The sequence below is a fragment of the Cervus canadensis genome, chromosome 12 (genome assembly GCF_019320065.1).
Source record: "Cervus canadensis isolate Bull #8, Minnesota chromosome 12, ASM1932006v1, whole genome shotgun sequence".
Classification (NCBI taxonomy): domain Eukaryota; kingdom Metazoa; phylum Chordata; class Mammalia; order Artiodactyla; family Cervidae; genus Cervus; species Cervus canadensis.
Window position 1 is genome coordinate 24,323,048 of NC_057397.1, and position 10,790 is coordinate 24,333,837.

General features: G+C 40.1%; 1 non-coding gene across 1 annotated transcript; it reads right to left on the reverse strand.

Moving 5' to 3' along the window:
- Nucleotides 1-1,587: 1,587 nt before the first annotated feature.
- LOC122451592 lies at nt 1,588-1,694 on the reverse strand. Its single transcript, XR_006272486.1, has one exon. It is a non-coding gene; the product is annotated as a U6 spliceosomal RNA (small nuclear RNA).
- Nucleotides 1,695-10,790: the final 9,096 nt, after the last annotated feature.

A 10,790-nucleotide genomic window follows, 5' to 3' on the forward strand; every position in this document is an offset into this window, starting at 1 on the left:
TTACCATCTCCTGGAGCTTGCAAAACATGTTTGTTAAGTTGGTGATGCCATTCAACCATCTTGTCCTCTGCCGTTCCCTTCTCCTACTGCCTTCTATCTTTCCCAGCATCAGGTGCTTTTCCAGTGAGTTGGCTCTTTGCATCAGGTAGCCAAAGTACTGGAGCTTCAGCCTCAGCGTCAGTCCCTCCAATGAATATTTAGGACTGACTTCCTTTAGGATTGACTGTTTGGATCTCCTTGCAGTCCAAGGGACTCTCAAGAGTCTTCTCTAACACCGCAGTTCAAAAGCACCAATTCTTCGGCACTCAGCTTTCTTTATAGTTCAACTCTCACATCCATACATGACTACTGGAAAAACCATAGCTTTGACTATAGAATGTTAAGAATTTCTGTGAAATGATTTGATTATCTGCTTTCACAGATCACTAAGACAGAATTATTTTCTTAGTGATTATGAACTTAGTTTTGGAGGCAGAGGAGATTTTTAACTTATATTGAAATATGAGAACATTTAACTTACATCTTTTAATTTACTTCAATTCCAAAATTAGTCATAATCTATTATTGTTCTGGTCTGCCTGCGATATCTAAGTCTGTCTTTCACTCCCTAAATGTTTGTCATCTAAGTTTGTTGCAGTTTTAGGGTTTTTTTTGTGGGGGTGGTTAACAATTAGATTTTTTTTTTAATTAATTTATTTTTTATTGAAGGATAACTGCTTTACATAATTTTGTTGCTTTCTGTCAAACCTCAACCATGAATCAGCCACAGGTATACATACATCCCCTCCCTTTTGAACCTCCCTCCCATCTCCCACCCCATCCCACCCCTCTAGGTTGATGCAGAGCCCCTGTTTGAGTTTCCTGAGCCAGACAGCAAATTCCCATTGGCTATCTATTTTACACATGGCAATGTAAGTTTCCATGTTAGTCTTTCCATACATCTCACCCTCTCCTCCCGTCTCTCCATGTCCATAAGTCTATTCTCTATGTCTGTTTCTCCAGTGTTGCCCTGTAAATAAATTCTTCAGTACCATTTTTCTAGATTCCATATATGTACGTTAGAATACAATATTTATCTTTCTCTTTCTGACTTACTTCATGCTGTATAATAGGTTCAAGGTTCATCTACCTCATTATAACTGACTCAAATATGTTCATTTTTATAGCTGAGTAATATTCCATTGCATATATGTACCACAACTTCTTTATCTATTCATTTGTCAATGGACATCTAGGTTGCTTCCATGTTCTAGCTATAGTAAATAGTGCTGCAATGAACAATGGGATGCATATGTCTTTTTCAATTTTAGTTTCCTCAGGATATATGCCTAGGAGTGGGATTGCTGGGTCATATGGTGGTTTTATTCCTAGTTTTTAAAGGAACTTCCATATTGTCTTCCATAGTGGCTGTATCAATTTACATTCCTACCAACAGTGCAAGAGTGTCTCCTTTTCTCCACACCCACTCCAGCATTTATTTGTTTGTAGACTTTTTGATGATGGCCATTCTGACCAGTGTGAGGTGATATCTCATTGTAGTTTTGATTTGCATTTCTCTAATAATGAGCGATGTTGAGCATCTTTTCAGAAAATATGGAACGCTTCACAAATTTGCATGTCATCCCTGCACAGGGGCCATGCTAATCTTCTCGCTATTGTTCCAATTTTAGTATATGTGCTGCAGAAGCAAGCACAAGTTTGTTACAGTAACTGTTTTTGTTACTGATGTTTTATAGTAAAGTATAAAGGGAAAAGCAATGATAGTGTTGCCACAGTTTCAGAAACATAGTGGAGCCATCCCAGAACTTTGTCTCTCTTCTCCCTTCCCCAGGATTAAGGCTTTGGAACTTTACTAATTGTTAAAGTCATAATTATCCTCCTCCTCTCCCCTTTCTTCTCTTTCTTCTTCCATTCCTGGAGTGACATTTTGGGTGGTCAGATCTGAGAGCTCTATCTTGGGTTATATGAGAGCGGATGAGAATGGTCAAATGGACCATGGAGTAAAGACCAGGGGTTAAAGAGATGCTCCAAGAGTCATCTTGAAAGGTCAAGGATGGCAGGTGCCTCCATGAAGGTTGCTGTGACTTAACAGCAGACAGGGTTCAGGCACAGGTCAGCAAAGCTATGGGGAGATCCATATTCATGGCTACCTTGATCCATTCAAAAACAATTCCCTTAAGTCTTCTCCCCACAATTGGTGCTTTTGAATCATTAGGGGAACTAACAGCCCCTCAATACACATCTGTCTGTCAAGGATGATAATATAAACAGGCTAACGATTCATTGGGTGGGCTGGGAAGAGAGCTTTATTGGTGCAGAATCATTTTTCTCTCTGATCATATCACATTTCTTATTGTCCTGTAGCCCCTCCAATTTTGCTAGGTCCCAGGATTCCTGCAGGTTTCCCAGGTGGCACAAGTGGTAAAGAATCTGCCAGCCAACAAAGGAGACGCAAGAAACCCGAGTTCCATTCCTGAGTTGGGAAAATCCCCTGCAGAAGGATGTGGCAATCCACTCCAGTATTCTTGCCCGGGAAATTCCATGGACAGAGGAGCCTGGTGGGCTACAGTCCATGGGGGTCACAGACAGATGCGACTGAGCACACACATAGGATTCCTGCTCATGGTTTGGGTGGCCCTGTGCTCTAAATCTCCTCCTGGTGGCATGACCCAGGGGCTCTGCTGTCCTTTGTCTCCTTCCAGCTGCCCCTTGCACTTGGATTTGTGCGTTCTCCCGTAGCCTGCTGGTGGGAAAGGACAGTCTCCTCAGCTCGCTGTTTCCTTCCTGATGCTGAGGATAGGCACACTAGCCATGTGAGCTCTTAGGTTTTTGTTGCAATCACCATGGAGAACTTATACAATATTACAAAAATAAAAATTATGAGTATGATACTAAGGTAATAGAACTCTATAAAATATTTGCCTGCTGGACTGCTCCTACCCTTGTACAAGCATCTATATTGTATGCCCTATCTTCTTCAAAACAAGGCCTAATTTCAAGAAGATTCAAAGAGACTAATATGTGCCCATTTCTCCTAATTTGTCTCTGATATGGGAAAGATTAGGGTGCTGCCTTTGTTTATTGTGGCCCTGACTTAGTTTTAATTACACTGGCCCAGTATTTTGCAGCATGTTCCCTAATTTGAGGTTGTGTGATGTTTCCTTGTGATTAAAATCAGGGTATGCATTTTTAACAGGAATAGCATATAAATGATATTGTCCTTTAGAAGGTAGATCATATTACTATACCCTACCAATTACTGGGCTTCCCAGGTGGCTCAGAGGTAAAGAATTTACCTGCCAATGCAGGAGATGCAGGTTCTATCCCTGAGTCAGGAAATTTCCCTAGAGGAGGGCAGGACAACCACTCCAATATTCTTGCCTGGAGAATCCCATGGACAGAGGAGCCTGGCAGGCTATGGTCCATGGGGTCAGAAAAGAGTCAGACATGACTTAGCAACTAAACACCACCACTAGTTACTAGTGGTAATGTTCACTTTTGTCATTTATTTAAGATGACATCTGCCAGGTTACTCTGTAATTGGTAAGTATCTTATGCAAAGATACCTTGGAATCTCACCTCTTCAAATGTTCAATTTTATGTGTTTTATTATGTGTGTATACATATATATATATATATATATATGTATACTATTTTAGCAAAATGGTGAATGCATATAACTTATGAGTAACTTATCTATACACACATAGTGCTCAAATGCTCATTTTTTTTTTTTTTTTTAATTGATAGCGCTTTCTGGCCAAATTTGTTTCAGAAACCACTGTTCTATTTCCTTTCCTTCCTTAGGCCTAACAGGAGATCTCCCCATTGTTTCTTACAAGAAAATTTCGATTGCTGACTCTTTATTATAATAGTATAATTTCCCCTTATCTACATTTTATACTGTCTTGGACCTGTATGCATTTGAAATAGACTGCTTCATCTGTTTGCTAGTTTTTTTCAAATATTTTATTTGATCATCATTACTTTTGTTTTGCCACACCATGCAGCTTACGGGATCTTGTTCCCCAACCAGGGATTGGACGTGGGGTCTCAGCAATGAAAATGTAGAGTCTTAACCACTGGATCATCAGGGGAGTCCCATGTTTGCTAGTTTTATTAATAAAAGCACTCTCATTTATTACCATTCCTCAGTGCCCAGTGTATTTATCTAGATTTTAAGGTTGTCAAAGTTTATCTCTTAAATGTTATATATGTCATATTCTATATATTTTTTATTAGGCTGTTTCCTCTGAAGGTAGCATCTGTGTTTGGTTTATTTCTCTACCTGCCATAATATGAACATAATGCCATGCACGTAAAAAGCTCTCAATTAGGCTTTGTTTATTGACTGAGTAAGCAGATAAACATCTGGTACAATGTTTGCACAGTGAGGAATCACAGTTACTTTGGTTCAATGACTGTGGCAGACACTCTTGGATGGCTAACCAAGTCACCATTTCCAACTTTTTTCTAGCCAACTTCCAGTTAGTGTTGGGCATATGACATAGTTCTAGCTAATGAAAGAGAAGGGGAAGTCTGATATGCAGTTCTGGGAAAATTTTCTGTTTTTTTTCCTGTAGCCACTGAATTTGTACTTTCTTCCAGCTCTTTGCCTCGGATGTAGAGGTGATGGCTGGGCTGCAGCAGCCATTTTAAGACCATGAAGGATAGACAAGAGAAAAGCACTGCTATTGATCTTTACATTTTTCAATTGAAGAAGCAAAACCAAGAACTATTTACTTTTGAGCATCTTGCTATATAAGAAAACAAATACAAATTGGTGTAAACCATTATATCTGGATATCTTTCTACCCATTCCGCTAAAATATTCCTGACTTACACTCTGATAGAACAGAGAAGCAAATACTGTTCTTTGATTTATTCATAAATTCTTCTCTGAGAAGGGGATGTTTCATGATCATTTTTGAGTTGGAAAACTGACCTGGGATATTTTAATTAGAAGAAATTCCCATATGCATTTCTGCTTCAGATGTTGTCTGGGTATGGTGATAAAATAAGCAATATAAGAGGAGCTTATTTCCGGGATCTGCTGGTGGAGGGGTTGTGGGATGTCAGAGATGAGCACAGTGACCCATGCCAACGTAAAACTTGAACAGCTGGCCACAGGAAGACCCAACTCATAACAGGACAGGGAAACATGGCATTTAGGTAAAGATAATGTGGCAGGCAGATCAGAAGCAGGGACATCTTAAGAAAGAAAGGGGAAACCTGCCAAAACCATTGGGGATGTTATGAAATTTGGGGCAGTGGGGTATAGTAAGAGCTCAGAGCCTACGAGTTCAAAAAGTTGTAATTAAAACCTTCTGGGATTCAAAACTCATGCTGCTACCTACTAGCTGAACAAGCTGGTGAATTCATGTCCTTTCTGAAGCTCAGTCTCCTGTCTGTCTAATAAGAGATGTTTTATTACCTTTTGTGAGGTATGCACCTCAAGAAAGAGATGAAATAATTACTCAAATAGGGAGTGTTGGAAAGTTGTAAACAAATAACATTATTGATAACAAACTGTAGTCCAACCTGAGGGCAATTTTACATGGCATGTTCTACATGGATGTGGAAGAGAATTCCTGAAGATATAATTTCCCTTTGAGGCCCAGCCAGAGAAAGGGATGGTTTTTAATATAAGGTGTACCTCAAGCCTCAGCATTTTTTGTAGTTTTGTGTGCTTGGGTCTCAACAATGTTGAATTAAAACCTCTGGTTTTCTGCTCAGTTTCGGAGGCCATGGTAGGAAAATTCAGTTCCCATAATCTTAGCAGTTTAGACCTCCTGATGGTTTTTAAGCCAATAGAGGTTGATGAATGTTACCTTTTGGTCTTTTCACCTGTTTTAATTGAGGAAACTTCTGTAAAATGCTGGTTTTGGTTCCAGCACACTCACTAGTCAGGGTTACTACTCAAAGCCAAACTCATTCAGCCAACAGCACTAAAAATACTCTTGGTTTCTGCCAGTCAATTTTCTTGTATTTTCACAATTAGTTGTTCTGCCTGGAAACTGCCTGCCAAAATGCAAATATCGTCCAAGGGCTGATGGAAATTTGAGAATGTGCTAAGCTGTGTAAGGTTTAAGAGCAACATTATTCATTCACTATTTGAAATATTTAAACAAATGTAAATCAAAAAAAAAAAAGAGAGATGAAATCTCATTATAAGAATGAATGGCTGCTTTCCACTTTTTCTACAATATAGGCTTGATCCCCATTTACATACCATTTGTAATATTAATATGATTGCAGTGAAATAAATCACATCCTTCACTTTTACATTTTTAATTACATTCTACTGCATTTGTTCTTTTGTTTATAGTTAACTAATAAAATATTTATTACATCTTACATATATGATAGTCGTTCTGTATTTTAATCAGATTTTACACATAATCTTTTCTCCCTCTTTTAGTATCTTTTTTATGACCCTACGCACCCCAGGATGTTGTTTTATGGAAACCTCATTATTTTTTAATGCATGGCTATTTATTAATGTATTGTGTATATAACACACTATGCATTTCTTTGAATTGATGAATACATTTACATCCACTTGAGAATAAAAATTCCCTGAAGAGCCAATCTCACATTTCTCTCGCTGTGCCAGAAGCCCATATGATTATTTTTTCTTGTTTTGTTGAGGAATGAAGAGTGAAAAGAAGAGAAGAAAAAGGCAAAGAAAAAAAGAGAGAGACAACGAGTAGTTTTTTTTAAGTTTCATTTTCTGAGAAACCTTTCTCCTGAGGTCAAAAATGAATGCCTCGCTGCAAAATGGAATTTTCAGAGCATGCAAATTAATTTACCCTTTGCAAATTCTTATATTTGATATGCATTTTATGTTGAGCACTTGACCCACTGTTTCTTCAGTTCTTTTCCATTGTGTTTGCTGAATTACCTCCTCCATTGCTTCACCATATTGCACTTAGAGGATTAGATATTAATTGCATGAAAAGTGACGATCACAGTTAACTACAATAGCAGGTAGCACTGAATGTAATCTTACAGCTATAAACAACAACAACAACAAAAGATTATCATCGAAAACCCTGCTACTAACCAGGAACCCAACTCCCCATAACTCAGGGAGTCTTTGTGAACCGCAGGGTAAGCAAGACAGAAGCAATCTCTCTCTCCCAGGTTAATGCATCCACCTTTTGCATTATATGAGAATTTTTCTGGAGGTTGCTGGAGGTAGGCCCTGGCTATGTGTCTTGCTAAGCATCCTCCTCATGACCTTTGAAATCTTTTGAGGATACTACTCCAGGCTCCGTCTGTACTAGCACAGAACAGCGTTCAGGTTAACTGACTGGGGAGACCAATGACCTTAGCAGATTGACTCTTTGTTCTGTGAGCAAGAGTCTGGTTTAGGTGGAAGACTGGCAGAAGGCTGGAGAGCATGACTGAGGTTTTTTTTTTTTCTCTTCATTCTCTAGACAGAGTCATTTTGGATACAGTAGAGAAAATGTGATAGAGAGAAAAAAATGTTCTCATATTATTTTCTCTCCCCTCCTACCTTGCATGGTTTTGCCTGACATCCTCGGTGGGCTGCACACTCACAGTCCCGTTGGAGGTGTTTCCATGTCAACTCCCTATGTTCTAAATGCTTCTCGATTTCTAAGGAATATATTTAATTTTCATATGATATGAAGAGGGTGCTGGGCAGGAAATATATTGTGACATCCAATTTCAATAAGCAAATGTGTCAATTGTCACTGTGTATTCGGGGACTAGGAATATAAAGTGCTTTCTAAGACAGAATGTACTAAATGGAATGTTACCATTGAGTCATAGACAGACCCCCATGTATGTTCATCAAGCTTGATGTTTTCTAACCCAACTGATCTTTCAGGCCTGTTCTTCCACAAGGGTTGATGCAGGATCCTTTGGCAATTAGGGGGAACTCTGGATACTTTCTTACTCCCTGTGGACAATATTCCCCAGGGCATTCAAGTTTCAGAGGCTTTCCGGGTGTTGTGCTGACGTGTCTCTGGCTTAGGGATGCTCAGAGATCTACCTGGGTGAGGCACATGCCACCTCTATGCTCTTCTCAGACCCAAGTCATGAGAGATAGTTTTTTAAAAAATTTTATTGAGTGACTAACAAATGTTTCAAGATAAATACCTAGAATTTTCTCAAAGAATCTAAGTGTAGATCAAATGATATGGTTCATTTGCTGCCCAGAGTCACTTAAATTATTAGAACCTCAAGATCCTCATGCTAAAGTAGGACTGGTCATAATAAAGCCCCCCCACCCCCCAATGTTAGCTCTCAGTATGACGGAACATTTTTTACTCTTATGTCTTTGCTTTTTCCTCCATTTGGCCTCTCCCTTGCCATTTCAATATGCTCTAGTTTCCCACAAAAATAATGTCTTGACAGCTTCTACCATCTCCAATCTTTCAAATTTTTTGGAGATGAGTCTAAACTTTTGTCCTCACCTACCCTTCACCTCTGGTTACTTCACTGGACCAGAGCTCCAGGTACTAGTTTCCAGAGCAAATTCAGTCTCCAGGAAATGTTAACTTCTTCCCTATATTTTTTTCCCCTTCTCTTCTGTGCTCCAGAAATTAGCATTTTTAAAATTATTTTTTTTTTCGAGCGATTTTAGCTTCACAGTAAGATGGAGAAGAAGGTACAGAGATCTCCCCTATATTCTCTGCAACTGCACATGTATGGCTTCTCCCACTACCAGAATCCCCAGAGGTTACATTTGTTACAACTGATGAACCTATAAGGACACATCATCATCACCCAAAGTTCATAGTTTGCCTTCGGGTCCACTCTTGGTACACATTCTATGGGTTTGAACAGTGATATAATGACACGTATCCGTTATTATGGATATGTAGCTCAGTCAGTAAAGAGTCTGCCTGCTCAATTCCTGGGTTGGGAAGATCCCCTGGAGGAGGAAATGGCTACCCACTCCAGTATTCTTGCCTGAAAAATCCCACGGAGAGAGGAGCCTGGTGGGCTACAGTCCAAGGGGTCGTAAGAGTCGGACATGACTGAGCGACTAAGCACACATCTGTCATTATAGTATCACTCAGAGGATTTTCACTGCCCTAAAAATCCTCTGTGTTCCTTACCCATCTCCCTGACCACCACTGCCCCTGACAACTACTGATGTTTTTTCCTGTCTCTATAGTTGTACCTTTTCCAGAACGTGCTATAGTTGGAATCATACAGCACGTAGTTTTTCCAGATTGGTTTCTTTCACTTAATAATATGCATTTAAGTTTCCCCCATGTCCTTTCGTGGCTTCATAGCTAATTTCTTTTCAGTGCTGAATAATAAATATCCCATTGTCCAGACATACCACAGTTTGTATATCCATCCACCTACTGAAGGACAATTGATTGTTTACGAGTTCTATGAATAAGTTGCTATAAACATCCATGTGCAGCTTTTTGTGTGGATATAAGTTTCCAATGCATTTGAGTTAATTCCAACAAGTGTGATTTCTGGATAGTACGGAAATTATGTGTGCTCAGTCCAACTTCTTTGGTTCCATGGACTGTAGCCCACCAGGCTCCTCTGTTCACGGAACTTTCCAGGCAAGAATACTGAAGTGGGTTGCCATTTCCTCCTCCAGGGGATCTTCCCAACACAAGGATCGAATACATGTCTCTTGTTTCTCCTGCACTGGTAAGTGGATTCTTTACCACTAGCGCCACCTGAGAATTCACTTTCTTCCTTCTAAATTTGGTGGTGTCCTCTCAGGATAATCGACACTTAGTCTCTGCAGCATCTCCCACTTGCTCAGCCTGTCTCCTTTAGACCATCTGCTGTGGGGCCCCTCCCGTGTGGCTCACTCTTTCTTCATTCTCTTGTCCTCCAGCTTAGAGCGCAGCGCTGCATTCTGTTTTCTCAGGGCACAGTCTTTCCCTGAAATACTCTTTAGTAATTTATAAATGCATACTTATCTTTTTGTGTAATATTTTGTCTGGGGACCGTGTTTTAGGGTTGTTGTTCACTGATGGGTCAGTAGCTCAAACTTTCCCCCTTATCCACTTGCAGCTGCTGTATCCTTGCAGCCTGAAAGCAGAAAGTATTGCTCCTGACACAGAGCTACTGGTCAACAATAGGTGCCCAATGAGTGAATGAATGAATGACTGAATGACATATATACACTGTTGCTATCAGCATGCTTTTGAGAGTTAGCATTTTGAATTGGAGGAGTAGGATTAACATTTATACACTCAGTTCAGTCCTCAGTCATGTCCGATTCTTTGCAACCCCATGGACTGCAGTACGCCAGGCTTCCCTGTCCATTGCCAACTCATGGAGCTTACTCAAACTCATGTCCATTGAGTTGGTGATGCATTCCAACCATCTCATCCTCTGTCGTCCCCTTCTCTTCCCGCCTCCAACCTTTACCAGCATCAGGGTCTTCTCCAATGAGTCAGTTATGTGCATCAGGTGGCCAAAGTATTGGAGCTTCAGCTTTAGCATCAATCCTTCCAAAGAATAGTCAGGACTGATTTCTGCTAGGATGACCTGGTTGGATCTCCTTGCAGTCCAAGGGACTCTCAAGAGTCTTCTCCAACACCGCACTTCAAAAGCATCAATTCTTCAGTGCTCAGCTTTCTTTACAGTCCAACTCTCACATCCATACATGACTACTGGAAAAACCAAAGCTTTCACTAGCTGGACCTCTGTTGGCAAAGTAATGTCTCTGCTTTTTAATGTGCTGCCTAGGTTGGCCGTAACTTTCCTTCCAAGGAGCAAGCGTTTTTTAATTTCATGGCTGCAATCACCATCTGTGGTGATTTTGGAGCCCA